We start from the raw sequence: 23,068 nt of genomic DNA on the forward strand, positions 1-23,068 counted from the left end.
ACGTGGAAAAACCCCTCCAAAGAGGATAAAAAACCACAGGCAAATATAATTTTACTATAATGGCAAAAGAACGAAGAGTACAAAAGATGGAGATAAAAAATTAAATCCCGAAAACCCGAAAACAAAGAACCCTCAAAACGTAAATACAAAATTCTCTAAATGTGTTATGAGTTCTAATATCTAATGGTGTATATTTCTAAGGTTGTAAAAGAGCCTATTTATAGGCTAAATTAGCAAGTCAAATAAACTATGCTAATAAATGCTAAATATATTATACTAATAAATAATAAATCTTCTAGAAAGAAAATATATTTTTGTTTAACTTGACTTGCAAGCAATCTCTTAGAATTTGGGTCACACAACTCGAACAATCTCTACCTTGACACAAATTCTTTTAACGCCATCTTTTCCAAAGCCCACCACGAGCTTATTTTGAACTATGTAGGGAGTTAACTGAGTCAAATCTGTGCTTAGGAGCTAGAAGACTACTAGCTTTCGACTTGTGCATTGCCAAATCAAAACTAACCCGGGTCTGATTTTCACGAACACAGTGCCCTAACTTTTCAAAACCTACATCCAAAAGAGAACCTCTCTTCAATGAAACGGTCATACCTTTTTCCCTTCTATGACCAAGTTGCCTCCGCTCCAAATGAGTTGACTTCGACTCCGTCACGGACAAGGGACGTTTGATTTCACCGGTCACTGTAGAACCTTCCAAAATATAAAGACTGCCGGTTCTTTTTCCTTTTAGCAAAATGAGAACTCCACAAGATACTTTAATGCTGCTTGATTCGATGTTGATTCTGCATCCTTTCAAGTCTAAAGTACTCAAGGAGATGAGATTCTTTCGTAAATCAGGTACATACCTAACCTCTGAGAGTGTCCTAATCGTCCCATCGTGTATCCTAATTTTAACAGTACCAATACCAATTACCTTACTAGATGAATCGTTTTCCATGCGCACAACTCCACTTTCAACCGAATTGCATGTGGAGAACCATTCTCTATTGGGACACATGTGGAAAGAACATCCCGAATCTAGGATTCACTCAGACGTGAGCTTGGAGTTATCACTCGTTGACACTAACAAGAAATCATCACTGCCTTCATCGGCCAAATTAGCACCAGCTACATCTTCCTCGTTACTCTCAGTAGCTCTTTTATTTCGCAGTTTATAACAATCTGCTTTGATGTAACCTAACTTTTTGCAATAGCGACACCTTTTGTCTCATTTCTTTGATGCTACCAAAATGGAAGGTTGCCTATCTGCCTTGCTATCCAAACCAAACTCATTGTCGAGTTTGTCTCTACTCCACAAATGACCCTTCACATCTTCGAATGAGAGTTTGTCTCTACCATAATCAGTGTTCCCCTGAAAGACTTGTATGAAGGGGGTAAAGAGCACAATAATAGCATAGCCTGATCTTCATCGTCAACATAAACCTCAATGTTTTTTAAATCATTTAAAAGAGAAATGAATTGATTGATGTGATCTTTAAGAAGCTCACATTCGTTCATGCGAAACGTAAATGGATGTTGTTTCAACACTAAACGGTTAGCCAAAGACTTAGTCATATAAAGAGTTTCTAACCTTTTCCACAAGGTGGATGAGGTTTTTTCCATCAATACCTCCTGCAATACATATTCGCGAGGCACAACAGGATTGCAGATAAGGCCTTTTCATCAAGCTCTTGCCATTCTGTTTGATTTAGATTCTCAAGCTTTTTTTCGGTAAATACCTTTTTCAAGCCAATTTGAACTAGAATTGCCATCATCCGAACTTGCCATAGATCAAAATTTGTCTCACCATCGAACTTCTCAATTTCAAACATTGTCAAATAACAAGTAAAGGCTGTCAAGTGTAGCGAAAGACTTGTGGTGAAACTAGCTTCTTTGAGATCTTCTGTGATTATCCAATTTGTATGAGTTTTCTATGGGTCTACTCCGAGTCCCTGTATACTGTAAGTTTCTAGTATGTCATAGTTAAAGGTTATGAATTTAGATAAAATCATCTCATTTGAACATGGTAAGTTTTTGTATGTAACCCTTTGCATGTGCATGTAAGTGATGAGAAATAAATACGACTTCCTTGGTGTGTAAACTCGATATCCAGATATAATGGGCCACTGGTAGGGCATGTTAGCTGTTAACCAGATTGACGTATGTCCTGGGTTACTGGTAAGACATGTTAGTTGCTAACTAGCCTAACGTTATAGGTGATGCCATTAATAGGGCATGTTAGTTGTTAACCATGACAAAGAGCCATGATCTTGTGGGAAAACACGCATATGCACGAAATAACATGGAATAAGAAATCTATTATGATATGTAAATATGGGGTCCAAGGTTAGCACAAGGAAGGGCATGGAAAATGGTAAGAAAATATGAATATGGATTTCTTGCATGTAATGCATTTGGTGTACATTCGAAGTGATGTATGAGATTACCAAACAGAAAAGTTGATTATGTAGTTGCATCGCATGATATTATTGCATGATAAGTATCAAGTCTTAATCTTATTTAATGTGTTTTAGACAAAACTTATCTGTTAGTTATAGTGTTTGGCATATTCTATCCACCAAAATAGAGTTATACTCAGTAGGCGTATAGATTCCAATCATATGTCTAAAGTGATAAAGTAAGTGTTGGTAGCTTTTGTGAAGTATTTGTTCTGTTGATGTTAATGAAATTGTTCTCTGAGAAAGTAGTTGTGAATTGTATTTAACAGATGATAGAGTCCACTAGGGGATACTATCCTCCAGGAATAGGTATCTGCCGTTGTTGTATGTAAAAGGGTATAAGCCCAATTGCCACTGCGTGAAGTCTATTGACTTATTGTTATTTATATATGTATATATATACGTTCAGTTAATCTTGTTCATGGAGTTTGATTAGAAAGGGTTGAACATTTTTATTTTTCGAGCTCACTAAGTTCTTTTGAACTTACTCCTTTTCTTTTCCTTTTTCCAAGTGGCACCTCGACAAAAAGGGCTTGTAGAAGGGACTCAACTAGAAAAAATAACCTCTGTTGTGAGCCTCGCCTATGTTTTGTAACATGCATATGTATATTTTAGGGTGGCACGAAATATCAGTCTTGTATTTTGAAATGATGTATATGTTTCTTACTACGAATATACTTTACAATCTGTTTGGTCCACCTTGAATAACCTATTTGGCGAATAGCATTGAAGTACCTTGCTTTGTCAATTATGGTTCAATATTTTCAACTATTTTATTACGGAGAATTTTCAAATATTTTGCTATGTTTTGCTAAAATTATAAAAATAATAAATAAATCAAGTTTAAGCTTGTTTTCTATTATAACACCTTAGACTGCCAGCTAGGGGTTGGGGTGTTACATGTGAGTGGAGAGTTCTTTCACGACAGGCTTAGAGGATTGTCTAAGGACATGGGTGATCGATCTAAATGCAAGCATATCTACAGACACTCAAAGTGTGAACTGTTCAGATATGGTGCTAGCTGGCTTTTTAGAGCAGAAAACCTATGTTTTTGGTTTAATCTTTTGTTCAATTCTTTTGTTGAGATATTTAGGAACAAACTAAGTTGGTAATGACTTGATGTGTTTAGGTGCTAAGTTCCATAATCAGTTTGTGTAAAGTTAAGTTTTCCTATTTTCATGATGTTAGTTGGATTAGTTGAGCTCTTGAAAAGTCAAATGAAATATATTGTAATGTTTTTAAATGAAAAGAGAGAGTGTTACAGATCAATTCATCTTACTGGTTCTTTGTCTATTTTTTGCTTTATTTCTTAGTCTTAAAACACCAACAATATAGTAGCTCATTTGTCCTGGTTTATTTGTCTTTCTTTGTTATAAAAGTTGTGTAGGAAATTGGAGTGGAAAGCTCATTAAAAGTGCAAATTGTTTAGTATATAATTTTCTAATTTCATATTTTATTCTTATAATAGTTGGTACCATGCATGCATTTATGTAAACAAAAATATCACCATTCCAGAATTTCAAGTTTTCGGGTCACTATCTTTAGCACACTACTCATTTAGACCAATAGGAAATTCAACGTGTTTTGGGATTCTATCAATTTCAGCCTCTCTCAAGTTTTTTTCATCAAGTCTAAATATCCAAGTGTAGAAGTTGTATTAAGCCTAAGAGGTACGCTGTAGGCAGCCGATCTGCCTATTTCTAGCCTTCCCTCAGTCAAATCCTGGGTATCTAATGATGTTACTTCACTCACAAGTATCACAAGCTCTACAAACAATTTCCCACTAATATTCCTTTATTATCTACTTTTATAAAGAGAGTGCTTGAAATATACAAGTCCAATAATCGATACAATGTACAAGTCAACATTGCATTCCTTATATTTGAAACAAGCTACATATCTTCATATATGTATGTGTATGTGTATGTATATAGATATATACATATTTCCCTTTGTAAAGAAGCTTAGTTTTTTGTAGTTAAAAGACAAGGATTTTATAGCCAAAGCCAAACATTTTTGTGCAGGGAAACTAATTCAAGTGAGCATATTTGGTATGCTATATCATTTCCTTTAGACTTTCATTATCTATATTTTTTTCCTTTAGGCTTACATGACCTTGCTTGAATCTCTGCCTTTCGTGGGACTGTAGGAACCGACAATGTACATTTTGACATCACATTCCTTATATTTGAATCAACTTACATATCTTCATTACCTTTCAGAAAAAAAAAAAGAAATAGCTAATATCTTTATATACATGAATGTGTTAAAGCTAGAAATTTGGTTTTCCAAAAAGCTTTGAGACTTGAGAATGCTACTTGTGGATAATCTTAATCCACACTTTAGGCTTATAAATAATCTCTCTGATTTATATTATGATCTACTTGTTCTATCAATTGGGGGTCTGTGTCATAGTCAAAATTCTAATCAAAGCTGAGTGTTCATTTTGTTGGAAAAAATAGATTTTTGGAAACTTTGAGGCATATTCTCGATTAGTAAAGGTGGAGATTTGAATCATAAAATTATGATTTTATATTCTATTCCATGAGACCTTTATAATGGTATATCATATGCTCAAAATGGTTGAATGATGAATGAGAAATTGATACTTAAAGTAAGTGTAACACCTATAACCCATATCCATCGTCGGAACAAGGTTACGAAACATTACCAGAGTTTACAGAACAAATAAACATAAATTTCAAACATTTCACATCATATAATATTCATATCATAAATTAATCAAAATCAAACATATTGTCCCTTATATGAGCCCTCGAGGTCCAAAATACTATTAGAAACAAGTTGGGATTAAATCGGATGCTCAAAGAATTTTTCAAAAAACACTAAAATTTAACAAGTTGCAGGGGTCACACGGCCGTGTGACCAGGCCATGTGATTCACACGGTCAGGAGACACGCTCGTGTCTCAGGCTGTGTGGGCATTTGAAATAGGGAAACGCTGCCGTGCCCCAGCCCGTGTCTATGCCCGTGTAACTCTCTAACTTGGGCCACACGGCCAAGCCACACACCCGTGTGCTAGGCCATGTGAGCATACTGACTTGCACAATTTAAAAGATAAGGGGACACACGGCCGTGTCACCTAGCTATGTGTCACACACGGTTGAGACACATGCCCGTGTCTCTGCTCGTATGGAAGAAAATAGGTCATTTTCCAAGCCTCATTTCTCACCCAATTTGGTACCAACCTAAACACAACATTTTGCACATTAACAAGCGAAAACAAGGCATTTAAAACAAGCCAAAATCAAGTCTTAAGCAAGAAATATCACCACATAAAACCAATATGCCCTTAGGCACCTCAATTAACAATTTAAAGACATGTCAACAAGTATCTCAATTTACCTAAATGATCAAATTCATGTATGCATATTCAAACCATATTTTACTTTCTTTTATTCTACCATATCAAACACATAACAAATATGATAAGGCCACTTATATACACATCACAATATACCAAACAAAAGCCATTCAAATGGCTAGTCTCAACAAAACATTTATATACCAACATTGGTCAAAATCCATTATAATTGGAATTAATTTACTGAAAGTACCAAAAGGGACCGATAGATAGTGTGAAATAGCTTCGACTAGCTTCCAACCCGTATGAGCTTCCGAATTACTACAAAACATGGAAAATAATACAGAGTAAGTATTTAAGCTTAGTAAGTTCGTATTGAAACACCCCTAACCCGTATCCGTCACCGGAATAGGGTTACAAGGCATTACCGGATAATACACTTCATTCACATACATATATGGAATCATAATCAAAATCCATTCATATCAAATACATTGTCCCTTATAAGGTCCTACGAGACCTTAAAACATGCTCAAGAGTGGCTCGAGACTAAAACATTTGTAAACTTTGGAAATCTTGGAAAATTTTTCAATATTTAAGGGTCACATGCCCGTATGAACAGGTCGTGTGTCTCACACAGCCACCAGACACGCCCATGTCACAGGCTATGTGAAAATAGGGCATACATTCTGACTTGTACCACACGGCCGAGGACACGCCCGTGTGCCAGGCCGTGTGAAATCTAAGGGGGTTACTAACTTGGGTCACACGGCTAACCACACACCTATGTGCCATCCCGTGTGCCACACACAGCCAGTAGACATGCCCAAGTGTCTAGGCCGTGTCAAAACTGTAGGGTATACTGACTTTAATTCAAAAGGTACCCAGGGTACACACACCCGTGTAACATGACCGTGTGTCACACACAGCTGAGACACACGCCTCTGTCTCTGCCCGTGTGGAAAAAAATAAGCCATTTGAAAAGACAATTTGCCACCCTATTCTCAAGTACACAAAGCAACCCATATGATACCATTTCAATACATATTTTAGCAACCTAAACATGCTATGCCATTCACATATCACGTCATCAGTTCACAACCATTTCAAATACTCAAATCTTTATTCAAAACATACCAAATTACTAAGCTACAATTATCACAACTTATATATTTCCTAAATGAACTTTCTCACCTTTCTATCAACCAATTCATATTTCTCAGACATACCAATTCATCATCTATAAATCATACCAAAATATACCATTTCTCAAGCATTTATATATCAACTAATAACTAACCAAATGAGCTACCACTTAGCCATACTAACAACCATGACAAACATGGCAATACAAATGGTAACGTATAAACATCACATATATCACTTGCTAACATATAAAACAAGCCAACTCAAATGGCCATATTCCAACATTTACAAGCCAAATCTCATGGATAATATCACAACTCAAAACATACCAAAAATGACACTAGCCTATACATGCCATATACCAAACATACAAAGCTCCAAAAGTACCAACAAGATGATCAATAGTGCGATGACGTATTCCTGACGATCCTTGAATTTGAGCTAGCTTCAATAATCTATTAAGCATGGAAAGAACACACAAAGTAAGCTTTAAAAGCTTAGTAAGCCATATACAAATAAAATCATCACATAAATATTTGCATATCAATTCAAATATGCTAAACATGGCTAATCACATACAAGTTCACAAACCTTTCTCATTGAACATAAATTCAATATCTTATTCAAATTCATCAATTACTTCACCTTTTCAATACTCGTATGAAACTCGTAATACTTGAGTCACTTAACTCTTTCACATATTCTTTCTCGACTTGACTTTGCCCGTTGAACAGTTCGAAATCATTAAGGATGCTCGAAAATCACATAAGCTCGTACAATGCCATATCCCAGATATGGTCTTACATGTTATCACAGATCGAAGCCACCATCCCAGACAGGGTCTTACACGAAATCGATTAACGATGCCAATGTCCCAGACATGGTCTTACACATAATCTCAATACGATGCCAATGTCCCAGACATGGTCTTACATGTAATCACATCTCAACAACCTAATGTTATGATATTCGTATCCTATACTATTCCTATAATTCGTACGGGACTTCTGGATGTCGTAACTTCGTCGATTCATGCTCGTATTTGCTCGTTCGACATTTATAGCAATTCAATGATAATAAAACATATATAATTCAATTCAAAGACATTTATTTGCATATGAACTTACCTCGTAGTCGTAATAAACGTACGGAATTGACTATTCGTCAACTTTCGATTTTCCCCGATCTAAATCCGTTTACTTTCGTTCTGGATCTATATACATTCAAAATTAACTTTTTATTCATCAACATATTCAATTTAGTCCACAAACACATATTTGGGCATTTTTTCATTTTATCCCCTAAAGTTTTACATTATTACACTTTAGTCTCTATTTCATAAAAACACAAAATTCATGAAATTCAATTTAACCCATGCTTAGCCGAATTCTCTATAGGTCCCTAGCAGCCCATATTTCAAATTTATTTCACAATTTAACCCCTCAATTTACATTTTTCACAATTTAATCCTATTTAAGCATTTTCACTCAAAATCACTTAACAAAACTTGATAATCTATCATTTAACTTTCATAATTCTTTATCTACTATCACAAAGCTTAAGAATTTAACAATGGAATTTCACAAAATCATCAAAAAATTCAAAACTTAAGGCACGGGCTAGCTAGTACTCAAAGCAACGATCACAAAAACATAGAAATCATAAAAAACGGAACAAAACGGATATTCAATTGAGCTTCTACATAGCTGAACCCTAAAACACGTCCATGGCTATTCTTTTCTTTGTATTTTTGGTGGAATGCAGAAAAGATAATGATAATACCTTATGTTTTATTTTATTTTACTTAAGTTATTTATAAATTACCAAATTAACCTTTGTAATAACCTTTAATATCATTTAAATAAGTGTCCATAAATGTCCACCAACATATATAAGGGTATAATTAACACATAAGGACCTAAAATTTAATAAGCCATAGCAAATAGACACCTTTATCATATAGAATGCAACTTTTGCATTTTACGCGATTAAGTCTTTTTTCTCAAATTGAGCTATTAAACAATAAAATTATCACATGAAACTTTCACACATATTTAATCACATACTTTAAACACCAAAAATAATATTAAAATAATTTTACAACTTGAAATTTCTGGTTTTGAAACCACTGTTCTGATTTAGCTAAAACCGGGATGTTACAACTCTCCCCCCATAGGGATTTTTGTCCCCAAAAATCTTACCAGCGAATAGGTTTGGATATTGCTTTCTCATAGTATCCTCGGGTTCCCACATAGCCTCTTCTACCCCGTGTCGATGCCATAACACTTTTACTAATGCTATTCTTTTATTTCTCAGTTCTTTGATCTCACGAGCTAGAATTCGGATCGGTTCTTCACTGTATGATAAGTCTGATTGAATTTCAACTTCGGTCAGAGAAATAACATGCGAAGGATCGGATCTGTACCTTCGTAGCATTGATACATGAAAGGCGTTATGAATCTTTTCTAACTCAGACGACAATGCTAGCCGATAAGCAATTGGTCCAACTTGCTCGATAATCTCATACGGCCCGGTGAATCTTGGACTCAATTTGCCTTTACGACCAAATCGAAGTATTTTCTTCCACGGAGATACTTTCAAAAATACTTTATCCCCGACTTGAAACTCAATATCTTTTCCTTTCAAGTTTGTATATGATTTCTGACGATCTGACGCTGCTTTCAAACTATCACGAATTACTTTCACTTTTTCTTCAGTCTCCCTAATCAGATCAACCCCGTGAGTCTTATTCTCGCTTAGATCAGTCCAGTACAACGGTGTTCGACACTTTCGACCGTATAAAGGTTCATACGGTGCCATTTTAATTCTCGATTGAAGGCTATTATTAAACGCAAATTCAATCAACGATAAATACTTTTCTCACGTACCTTCGAACTCAAGAATACAACATCTCAACATATCCTCGAGTATCTGAAGAATTCGCTCGGATTGACCATCCGTCTGCGGGTGAAATGCAGTACTAAAATATAGTTTTGTACTCAATGCATCTTACAGTTTCTTCCAAAATCTCGAGGTGAACCTCGAATCTCTATCCGAAACAATAGAAACATATACTCCATGTAATCTCCCAACCTCGGAGATGTACAACTCAGCGTTGCTTGTCAAGCGATTAATCTATACACACTGGAATAAAATGAACCGATTTTGCCAATATGTCAACTATAACCCAGATCACATCTTTTTTACTCGGAGATAGGGGCAATCCCGACACAAAATCCATGGTTACTCTATCCCATTTCCACTCGGGAATCATAATAGGCTATAATAAACCTGACGGTACTTGGTGTTCAGCTTTGACTTGCTGAAAAATCAAACATTTCGAAATAAATTTCGAAATATCACGTTTCATGCCATGCCACCAATAAAGCTATTTCAAGTCATTATACATTTTCTTACTTCCCGGATGAACATATAAACAACTATTATGTGCTTCATTCAAAATCATTTGAGTCAACTCTAAATTTCTCAAAACACATATTCGGCCTCTGAACCTTTAACAATTATTGAAATCAACTTGAAACTCTGAATCAGGTTAGAATCACATTGAGCTCTTTTAGCTAATATTTCATTATTAGTCTTCTGAGCTTCATAAATATACTGTACATACAACGGTTTCACTTTTAACTTAGCTACTATCGAGCCGTCATCAGAAAGAGCCAACTGAGTATTCATTGCACGTAGACCAAACAAAGATTTTCGGCTTAATGCATCAACAACAACATTTGCTTTTCCCAGATGGTAATCAATCATTAGTTCGTAATCTTTTAACAATTCTAGCCATCTCTGCTGTCGCAAATTCAAATCTTTTTAAGTCATCAAATATTTTAAGCTCTTGTGATTTGAATAAACATGGCATTTCTCACCATACAAATAATGGCTCCAAATCTTTAATGCAAACACGATGGTTGCTAACACCAAATCGTGAGTTGAGTAATTCTTTTCATGCGGCTTCAACTGTCTCAAAGCATAGGCTATGACTTTGCCTTCCTACATCAAAATGTAGCCCAGACCATTCAACGATGCATCACTATAAATCACATATTCTTTACTCGATTCTGGCTGTACTAACACTGGAGCTTTAGTCAAAAGAACTTTTAGCTGATCAAACTTTTCTGACATTTTTCGGACCATTAAAACTTTATATCTTTCTGAAGCAATCTCGTTAATGGTGTTGCAATCATCGAAAAGCCTTTCACAAATCATCTATAATAGCCGACAAGTCCCAGAAAACTGCGGACTTCGGATACATTTCTTGGAGGCTTCCAATCCATTATTGCAGAAATCTTACTTGGATCGACTCGGATACCCGATGCTGACACAATATGCCCCAGAAAACCAACCTTACGCAACCAGAATTCACATTTATTGAACTTTGCATATAACTGCTTATCGCGTAGAGTCTACAATACAATTCTCAAATGCTTGACATGCTTAGTTTCATCTCTCGAATAGATCAAAATATCATCTATGAACACAAAAACAAATCGATCTAGGTACGGTCTGAAAATTCAGTTCATTAAGTCTATAAAGATAGCATGTGCATTCGTTAGTCCAAAAGGCATAACTAAAAATTCATAGTGTCCGTACCTCATTCTCAACGCAGTCTTCGACACATCAGAGTCTTTAACTCGTAACTGGTAATAGCCCGATCTCAAATTTTTCTTTGAAAACACTTTAGCCCTTTTCAATTGATCAAATAAATCATCTATTCTGGGCAGAGGATATTTATTCTTGATCGTCACTTTATTAAGCTGTCGATAATCTATACACATTCTCATTGTGCCATCTTTCTTTTTCACGAACAACACAAGAGCACTCCAGGACAAGAAACTCGGTCTTACAAATCCTCTGTCAGTTAATTCTTGCAACTAAGCTTTTAATTCTTTTAACTCTATCGGATCCATTTCGTAAGGAGCTATCGATATCGTCATTGTACCTGGCATTAACTCGATACCAAATTCAACCTTTCGGATCGGTGGTAAACCCGGTAACTCTTCAAGAAACACATCTATATACTCACACACAATTGGCACTGATTCAATCTTGTTTTCAATCACTTTCGTTTTAAGTACATAAGCTAAATAAGCTTCGCAACCCTTTCTCACATATTTCTGGGCTAACATTGATAAAATCACCATTGGCAAGCCATTCAAATAATCTGAATCAATTCGAATAATCTCATTATTCTGACATCTCAGATCAATCATCTTTCATTTGCAATTCACAACAGCATCATGCAACGTTAACCAATCCATACCAAGATTTATATCAAAATTTTCAAATGGCAACAACATCAAATCAGCAGGAAAACAATTATCCCGAATCATCAACGGACTGTTCTTGCACACTTTATCAACCAAAACACATTTGCCTAAGGGGTTCGATACTCTAATAACAAATTCAGTAGACTCTATAGGCAAAGTCTTACTGGATACTAAATTCACACATATATACGAATGGGTTGATCCTGGATCTATCAATGCAATAACTTTAGTGTCATAGAGAGTAAAAGTACCGGTAATTAGAGATGACGTTTCTTCGCGAGTGTGAATAGCATAGGCTCCTACAGGTGCTCTAGTATCAGATCTCGCAGCAATGTCTTTAGTTGCTTTCTGACTACCACTCACATTTCCCGTGTTTCTGGGTGGTCTACCTCTAGCTGTAGTGTTACTTGGCCTCATATTCTATACTGTATCTTGCTCAGCCAACTCAGGACGATCCGGATAAAATGATCCAATGATCCACATTGAAAACAAGCCCTATCATTCAATCTACAGTCACCAGGATACCTTTTACCACAATGTTTACATTTAGGTCGGTTAGGTCTCACACTCCCAACACTAGCTATTGAAGTAGTTGGAGCTTTGAAGTTCGACTGCTGTCTCACTTGATCCCTGTTTGAATGTCCCATAGATGTATTGGAAAGATTAAACGAGTCTCAGAATTTCTCCGATGTAGACTGATAAGATTTAATAGCTGATTTTTTTCTCGAATTTCTTACTTCAAAATTAGCTTTTCTCTTTTCTTCGCTGAGATCCTCGGCTTTACAAGCCCTTTCAACTAACACAACAGATTCTTTAATTTCCCAGCCAGAAGTTTTATGTCTTCATTCAGTCCGTCAAAAAATCTTTTACACATGATCTCTTTAGTGGAGACATATTCCCGATCATACTTGCTTAAACGTACGAACTTACTTTCATATTCTGTCACAGTCATTCGGCCTTGTTTTAATTCCAGAAATTCTTAATGTTTCTGATCAAAAAATCTTTGACTATATACTTCTTTCAGAACTCGGATTGAAAGAACTCCCAGGTGACCTATTCCTTCGGAACTACAGATATCAACATTTTCCACCAAAGTTATGCATTATCTCTCAGCAAAGATACAACACATTTAATGCATTCATCAGGAGTACATGATAATTCCTCGAATACTCTAATCGTGTTCTCAAGCCAAAACTCCACCTTCTCAGCATTATCATCAACTGTAGCCCAAAACTCTTCGGCCCCGTGTTTACGTATCTTATCCACTGGTGGCTTATTAAATCTAATTAGATCTATCACTTGTGGCACAACTAGAATTTGTTAAGGAACAGGTGGGGATGGAGGTTGTTGAGCAGTCGGATTCATTTGAATGAACTCCGTGAACCACTCACTTATCGTTTGGAAGAAGGCTTGCTTAGCCTCTTCCCCTTGGCTACTTGAAATAGGCCTAGAATTGGCCAGCGCTGCCTCTTGATCGGGAGTGGGTGTATTACTTTCCACATCATCAACTATGGCTCGATCGGGATCTTTTTGCTATATAAAAACACATTTTTAACTGTCAGGAATCATCACACTATTGTAGTTTATATATATGGCATGTATAGCTAGACTCTCACACACTATGTTAGTCCTAGAATCGACTAAACTGTAGCTCTGATAGCAATTAAATATCATACCCCTAACTCGTATCCGTCACCAGAAAAGGGTTACGAGGCATTACCGGATATACACTTGATTCATATACATATATGCGATCATAATCAAAATCCATTCATATCAAACACATTTTCCCTTGTAAGGTCCTATGAGACCTTAAAACATGCTCAGAAGTGGCACGAGACTAAACCGATAACATTTGCAAGCTTTAGAAATCTTGGAAAATTTTTCAACATTTAAGGGTCACACGCCCGTGTGAACAAGTCGTGTGTCTCACACGGCCACCAGACACGCTCGTGTCATAGGCCGTCTGAAAACAGGGCATACATACTGACTTGTACCATACAGCCAAGGACACACCCGTGTGCTAGGCTGTGTGAAATCTAAGGGGGTTTACTGACTTGGGTCACACGCCCGACCATATGACCATGTGCCATCCTGTGTGCCACATATGGCCAGTAGACACGCACGTGTGTCTAGGCCATGTCAAAACTGTAGGGTATACTGACTTTAATTTGAAGGGTACCCCAAGAGACACCCGGCCGTGTAACATGACCATGTGTCACACACGGCTGAGACATACGCCCGTGTTTCTACCCATGTAGACAAAAATAAACCATTTGAGAAGCCAATTTGCCACCCTATTCTCATGTACACAAAGTAACCCATATGATACCATTTCAATACATATTTTAGCAACCAAAACATTCTATTCCATTCACATATCATGTCATCTATTCACAACCATTTCAAATATTCAAATCTTTATTCAAAACATACCAAAATACTAAGCCACAATCATTACAATATTTTTATATTTCCTAAATGAATTTTCGCACCTTTCTATCAACCAATTCATACTTCTCAAACATACCAATTCATCATCTATAATCATACCAAAATATAGTATTTCTCAAGCATTTATATATCAACTAATAACTAACCAAAGGAACAACCACTTAGCCAGACTAACAACCATGGAAAACATGCCAAAATACATAGTAACTTATAAACATCACATATATCACTTGCTAACATATAAATCAAGCCAACTTTAATAGCCATATTCCGACATTTACAATCCAAATCTCATGGCTAATATCACAACTCAAAACATACCAAAAATGACACTAGCCTATACAAGTCATATACCATATATACAAAGCTCCAAAAGTACCAACAAGATGATCGATAGTGCAATGACGTATTCCTGACGATCCCCAAATCTGAGCTAGCTTCGATAATCTATTAAGCATGGAAAGAACACACAAAGTAAGCTTTAAAAGCCTAATAAGCCATATACAAATAAAATCATCACATGAATATTTGCATATTAATTCAAATATGCTAAACATGGCTAATCACATACAAGTTCACAAACCTTTCTCATTGAACATAAATTCAATATCTTATTTAAATTCATCAATTACTTCACCTTTTCAATACTCATATGAAACTCGTACATACCTAAGTCAAACTCTTTCACATATTCTTTCTCTACTTGACTTTGCCCGTTGAACCGTTTGGAATCATTAAGGATACTCGGAAATCACATAAGCTTGTACAATGCCATATCCCAGATATGGTCTTACATGTTATCACATATCGAAGCCACTATCCCAGATAGGGTCTTACACAAAATCAATTAACGATTCCAATGTCCCAGACGTGGTCTTACATGTAATCACATCTCAATAACCTAATGTCATGACATTCGTATCCTATACTATTCCTAAGGTTCGTATGAGACTTTCGGATGTCATAACTTCGTCGATTCATGCTCGTATTTGCTCGTTCGACATTCGTAGCAATTCAATGATAATAAAACATATATAATTCAATTCAAAGACATTTATTTCCATATGAACTTCCCTCGTAGTCGTAATAAATGGACAAAATCGACTATTCGTCAACTTTCGATTTTTTCAATTTAAATCTGTTTTCTTTCATTCTGGATCTATATTCATTCAAAATTAACTCTTTTATTCATCAACACATTCAATTTAGTCCACAAACACATATTTGGGCATTTTTGCACTTAGCCCCTAAAGTTTCACATTATTACAATTTAGTCTCTATTTCATAAAAACACAAAATTCATGAAATTCAATTTAACCCATGCTTAGCTGAATTCTCTATAGGTCCCTAGCAGCCCATATTTCACATTTATTTCACAATTTAACCCCTCAATTTACATTTTTTACAATTTAATCCTATTTAAGCATTTTCACTCAAAATCACTTAACAAAACTTGATAATCTATCATTTAACTTCCACAATTCATCATCTACTATCACAAAGCTTATGCATTCAACAATGGAATTTCACAAAATCATCAAGAACTTCAAAAATTAAGGCATGGGCTAGCTAGTACTCAAAGCAACGATCACAAAAACATAGAAATCATCGAAAATGAAACAAAAATGAACCTTCAATTGAGCTTCTACATAGCCGAACCCTAAAACACATCCATGGCTATTCTTTTTTTTTTGTATTTTCGGTGGAATACAGAAAAGATGATGATAATACATTATGTTTTATTTTATTTTACTTAAGTTATTTGTAAATTACTAAATTAACCTTTGTAATAACCTTTAATATCGTTTAAATAAGTGTCCATAAATGTCCACCAACATATATAAGGGCATAATTAACACATAAGGACCTCACAGTTAAGAAGCCATAGCAAATAAATAGATTTATCATATATAATGCAACTTTTTCATTTTATGCGATTAAGTCCTTTTTCTCAAATTGAGCTATTAAACGATAAAATTATCACACGAAACTTTCACACATATTTAATCACATATTTTAAACATTAAAATAATATTAAAATAGTTTTACGATTCGAATTTGCGGTTCTGAAACCACTATTTCGATTTAGCTAAAACCAGGCTGTTACACGTATAACATAGAATTTAACTTACCATATATCCATAAAATAGGTAAGTAAACAAAGAATATCTCAAACAATTTGGCCAAAAGCCTAAACACATGATCACCAACATATTAGCCATGAAAATTACATATAAAATCCAGCACACATGGTTGAATTGATCAATTAATCATATTTCATGTATTTCATGTAAATACTAGTAATAGTTCATATCGAACTCATATAACCTCGTAACAGAACTATGCCCGTTGAACCATTTAGAATATCGTTGGATACACAGGTAGTACACACGAGGTGTACTGAACTGTAATCCGTCAATTCATATACATGTATGCTCATATGAGCTAGAAACAGTAAGCACTTTCAAGCTGAATAACGGGAAGTTTATGTGATTTGAATAATGAAAAGCTCATAAGAATTGAAATCGATAACCCTAATGACATGTGATTTGCGTCTTACGAATTCCTAAGGTTCAAACGGGGCTCGATAATTATCGAATATACAAACGATATTTATTCATGGCAGTTTATACAATTCACAAACAATAATTCAATTTAACATATATAAATGTACAATTTAATTGCACGAACTTACCTTAACGAGTTTACGTAGATACGAAGACGACTAATTCGATATTTTTCCTTTGCCTCGATTTAACTCTATACTAGGTTTAACTGGATCTATACGAATGAATTTAACTAAATTCAATATAATTCATATTCAATTTAGTCCAACACATATTTTTGGCAAAATTATTATTTTGTCCCTATTCTTTTAATTCATTGTAATTTAGTCCCTAGGCTCAAAAAATAAAATTCTCACAATTTAATCCTTAGTCAAGCCTAGTCAATTTTTATACCTATTAATAGCAACCCATATATTTCTTAAAATTTATAAAATTTACCATAAATTTGTCATTTTTTCAATTTAATCCCTAATTGATAATTTCATCAAAATTCTCTTTATAAAAGTTGTATATCTAACAACAACCTTTCATTTTCTATCACAAAACTTCAAAATTCAAGCATACTCATCAATGGAAAAACCCTAATACTTTAACGGTTTTGCAAATTAATTCCCAACCTGGCTAGATTAACCTACTACGATCACAGAAACTTCATAAAAAACGGGACAAAAATACATACCTAATTGAGCAAAATAAGCTTGCTAATATTTCAAGCTTCGATGGCTAGCTTTTCTCTCTCTCTCTCTCTTTCTCTCTCTCTCTCTTTATTTTATTTTGGTGGTAGATGATGATAATAGATGATATTTATTTATTTTATTAATTTATTAAAATTTTAATCACAAATTTCCAAAATTAACCTTAATATTTGATTAAATTTCCAATGAGGACTATTCATACTTATCCACTAACCACTTTAATGGTCTATTTACTATAAAAAGGTCCTCCAATTTAAAATTCTATAGCTATTTAATACTTTTAGCTATTAGAACTCAACTTTTGCACTTAATGCAATTTAGTTAATTTTATCAAATTAGGTATGTAAACGATATTTCTATCAAATTAGTCCTTTTTATATGGTATTTCTATCATACTGTAAACCATATAATAATAAAAATAAATTTTTTTGACTTCATATTTGTGGTTCCGAAACCATTGTTCCGATTTACTAAAAATGAGCTGTTACAGTAAGCCACTTGTGAATTATATTAAGGAAAATAGAAAGCTTAGTCCCACATTGGTTAGATATCAAATGTGGAATATTTTTATATATATATTAACCAACTTGGTGGTTATTGAATGACTAAACTAATGCTCTCCTTTGTGTGCAGGGGGTGCAAATCCAAACCCGTCGAGATTGTGGGTGAACCCACAGGACGTGGGCGATGCTAAATGTTCAGACTATTTGGGCCTTTCTATGGAGTTAATGGCCTCCTTAATTCACGGACACGTTATTGGTTTCTTTTCCTCAACAGAGCTTATCTGTTTGGAATTAAAAAGAGGTAATGGCTTTAATTCAAATGCTAATTTGGGTTTAATGGCTCCTTAATTCAAGAATATGTTATTGGCTCCAAAATTTTCCATGCATATTTTCCAAAATCAAATAATCTGTAGGAAAAAAATATACACAAAATATTCCAAAATTTTGAGAGATTTTTTCCCTGTAAATATTTCGAACATTTTTAAGTGATAGACAATAGCAAGGCTACTATCCATTGATCATTGTAGTTGTGTTACTACCATGCTCATCTTGTTGTTGTATCCTGGGAGACAGTCGACCAACGTTTCTCCAGCACCAAAGGAGTGGCCGAATCTGTCTTAAAGAAATTGTAAAAACAGACCTCAATTACCAATCTGATTTTCTTACTTACCTACGAGTAAAATATTTCAATCCATTCTTTATTTCTTTTTTTTATTACATATATATATAATAAATCCCATGTATAATATATATCATAAGTTCATGCATTTTTTTCACCATTAAAATCACGCAGTGTATATACACAACGATTCAACCAAAATTGTAAGGATTTGCACAAGGAAGAAGTTAAGGTTCGCATACAATAAGTGGGGGTTAGCATATTTACCTTAGCCTGTGTACTGGAGTTTAGTATATCAAACCACTCACCTGAGCAACCATCGCTTCAACTACCATGCTCAATTAAACTTCTATTTGCCTTTGTCCATGGTTGTAGAGGCTTCCAAATAAATTGACACTTTTCATACACATCAAACACAATACAAGGGCATTACTAATATCAACAAATACTATTAAATCATTCCAAAATCATGGATCAAAGCCTATTAACCTATATATCAAAAACTTAACTAGTTTTTTTTTTGTCGAAATAGGTGTTTAACCACTCAAATCACACTTCTAAGCTTAGATTTCAACTTCATACATCCTAAATATCATCTAATTATAAATCAAAACCATCAATTTTACCCAATTTCACCGATTTAATTTTTCTAGGAAAATCAAGCTTATGTGATGTTTTAAAAAGGGGAAAACATTCAATTTGCTTAAATTCATTAATGATTTTTTAAATTAAGATCAAATGCCTTTTAATTAGATCAAAATGAGTTAGAAATCACTTTAAAACCAAATTTTAGCTAAGAAATATGAGATCTACCATTTTCAAGCCAAAAATCAACTTAAAATCAAGTGATATATTGAGATCTTGATTAAATCATTTAAATCTCGAATTGAAATAACAACTCACTTAGTTTAATCATAAAAAGTTAGAATCTCACCTAAATTTTGCAAAATCAACGAGTATGGAGCTAATTTGAGCTAAAACGTGTGAAGATCTCTTGACGATTTTAAGGATGAAAACATTAGCATTTTTAAAAATTGAAAAGAGATTTTGTGTTTAGAGAGCTTAGGAATAAGAAAAGGATGAACTAATTTCGGGAGAAAGGCTTTGATTTGGAGTTTGAAAAATTTTTGAAGAAGGGGAGGGAAGGAGACTGGGTTGTTAAATAGGCAACCCGTTTTTAAAATTGGGCCATTTCCCATTTAATCACCTTCAGTTTCTTCCCTTTTTCAAATAGGTCATTACTTTTCAATTAAAACTAAATTCAAAATTATTTTCAAATCAAACCTTGTTTTTATAAATCATTTTTCATCAAATTAATTCCCGGACACCTAATGTTTTGTCATTAAGGTTAAATAGGTAATTTGATAATTAAAGTTAATTAAAATAAAATCAAATTGATCATCTTCTTCCATTATTTTTTTACAACTAAAAATAGCATGAGAAGAAGCCATATCTAGGGTTCTTCATTCAACCATTCCCATTTCTTACAATTAGGTATGTATTTTGTCCCGTTTTTAATGATTTATATGTTTTTAAGATCATTACAACTAGGTCTAGCTAGCCTAGGGACTACTTTGCAAAGATGTTAAAGATTTAGGAAGTTTCTATTGATGAATAAGCATGTATTTTAATGATTGATGATAGATTATGAATGTTTGATGATAGTTATACAAGTTTTGTTAAGTGATTTTTAGTGAAAATGTAAATTAGGGATTCAATTGTGAAATGTAGAAACTTTGTGGTTAAAATGTAAAATAAATGAAAAATATGGGCTGATATGTGTACTAGGAAAATTCAGCTAGCATGGGTTGTTATCAAATTGCATTAATTTGTGTTTTTATGAAATAAAGACTAAATTGTAAAAGTTCTAAATTACTTGGGGAAAAAGTGTAAATGTGCTTTAATGAGTGTTTTTGGATTAAATTGAATAGATTGATAATTAATAAGCTAAATAGATCAAGAAAAGTGAAATTCAGATCTAGATCGGGGGAAAAACAAAGTACTCGACTAATCGACCTATTTCATCATTTTTGTGAACCGAGGTAAGTTTGTATGATTAATAAGCTTAATTTTATATGTGTTTATATGCTTAAACATTATAATTGTGATATTATGACACTGTGGAATCTATCGACAAAGCATTGAGACATTGAGAATCCCGATTGAACCTTTGGAATAGATAGGATACCAGTGATATGTCATTAGGGGTTATTATGATTATGTGATCCGGGTGTTGGTCCTGTATGTCCTATCGGTGGCTGAGTATATCTGCATGTGTTGCGGTTTCTTAATAACTTGTGTGAGCAGCACCTTGTAGCTACGTCTCATTGATAGCTTGTGTGAGCTGGCCCATTGATAGCTCGAGAGTGAGCATATATGTGATATGAGATTGAGATAGAATTGGCTATGTCTGTGGCACTTTGGTGCTAGATTCCCAAGAATTCGATATTATTCCAAATGGTTCAATGAGAAAAGATGATGGTATGAGGATGTAAACAATTATACAGATCAGTTTAGGTACTCGTGATGAGTTTGGCAAGTAAGTGATAATTGATAAGTTTATATGTAAAGTAAGTAAGTTGATGAATTATACATGATACCAATAATTATGGCAATGTGAAAATTGTTGAATTGAATGTATTTTTTATGTTCTTTAAATTATGATTGAATTGGCATTTATACTTATTAATCATATGAGCTTGCTAAGCTATAAAGCTTACTCTGTTTATTTTACTGTGTTTTATAGTGATTTCAAAGCTAGCTCAGATTTGGGGATCGTCGGAGACTTCATCACACTATCAAGCTATTTTTTTGGTACTTTTGAATATATGTTTTGGAATATATGGCATGTATAGGAACTTTGGTCTTTGTGGTTTATAAGTTGATGATGATTTTAGCCATTAGAATTGGCTTGTAAATGTTTAAAGTTTGGTCTTGTATATAGCCTTGAAAGTTGGCTTAATTTGGTTGGCCTTATGATGCTTATTGTTAGTAGGTATTGTGGTTGTCAAATGGTTGATATTAGAGAAAATATATGCTTGTAAATTTGAACATAATGATGCTAGTTGAATTGTATATGTGAATTAGGTATAATGTAATGACCCATTTTGTGACTTGTGAATAATGGAATTGAGTTGGCATAATTTAGACTTGATTTTGTAACGCCCAAAAATCTAAGTATTTACTTTTGCATGTTGTGTTGCATAAATGCATGCATGCTTCAGTGGTTGAGTGTCCTGACAAGTGTTGGAGAAGTCCTGAGTTCATGTCTTGGATTGTGCAAAATTTTGTTTTTCCTTGAAACCCTTGTAGCTAGTTAGTAGGCTTTTAAACTATTGTGGGTAAAGCATGTCAATAAAATGCCTGCTGGTCTAGGGGATAGAGGCGTGTGGAATGTTATAGGGGGTCTGAGTTTTAAGGCTTGGCAATGCAAGAAGAGTATTTTATTTTGCTACTGTCGCTGGGGAGATGTTGTGGTTTGACTGAAATTGTGTGCTTGAGGAGTGTGGGGGGTTGAGGCCGAATTCTAGGCTTGTTGGAGACAATTTTGGCTGGTTGGGATATGGTTAGGTGGGATATGGTTGAGTAATTTTAGGAGTGATATGGGGAGAGAAATTAGGAGATTTTAAAGGGAGTGGAAAGGGTATGCCGATTGGATAAAAATATGTATAAATTACGGTTTATCAAATACCCCCACACTTAAGCGTTTGCTTGTCCTCAAGCAAATTCCTCAACTTACAATCAAAATAAATTCTTCTCAACTTATAATCCCTATCAATAGTATCTCAAAATAATCCATAAGTAATCATACCTTGAAAATTCAACTAAAAGGACATCAAAGTTTCAAACATTCCAAGTTGAGCATTTTATCACGAAAACATAGGTGTCCCCCCTTATCTAATTAATCACCTTTGATCAAAATATCACAGAGTTTAACATTCTCACTAAAGATTCACTCAGATCACTCGAGGTGTTTAAGGACATCAAATAAAACACTCATTAGTCAATATGAAAAG

General features: G+C 34.4%; 1 pseudogene; it reads left to right on the forward strand.

Moving 5' to 3' along the window:
• Window positions 1-2,136: 2,136 nt before the first annotated feature.
• Window positions 2,137-23,068, forward strand: part of LOC108462741 (chitinase 1-like) — a 41,300-nt pseudogene continuing 20,368 nt past the window's right edge.

This window comes from Gossypium arboreum, chromosome 1, assembly GCF_025698485.1.
Source record: "Gossypium arboreum isolate Shixiya-1 chromosome 1, ASM2569848v2, whole genome shotgun sequence".
NCBI classification, from domain to species: Eukaryota; Viridiplantae; Streptophyta; class Magnoliopsida; order Malvales; family Malvaceae; genus Gossypium; species Gossypium arboreum.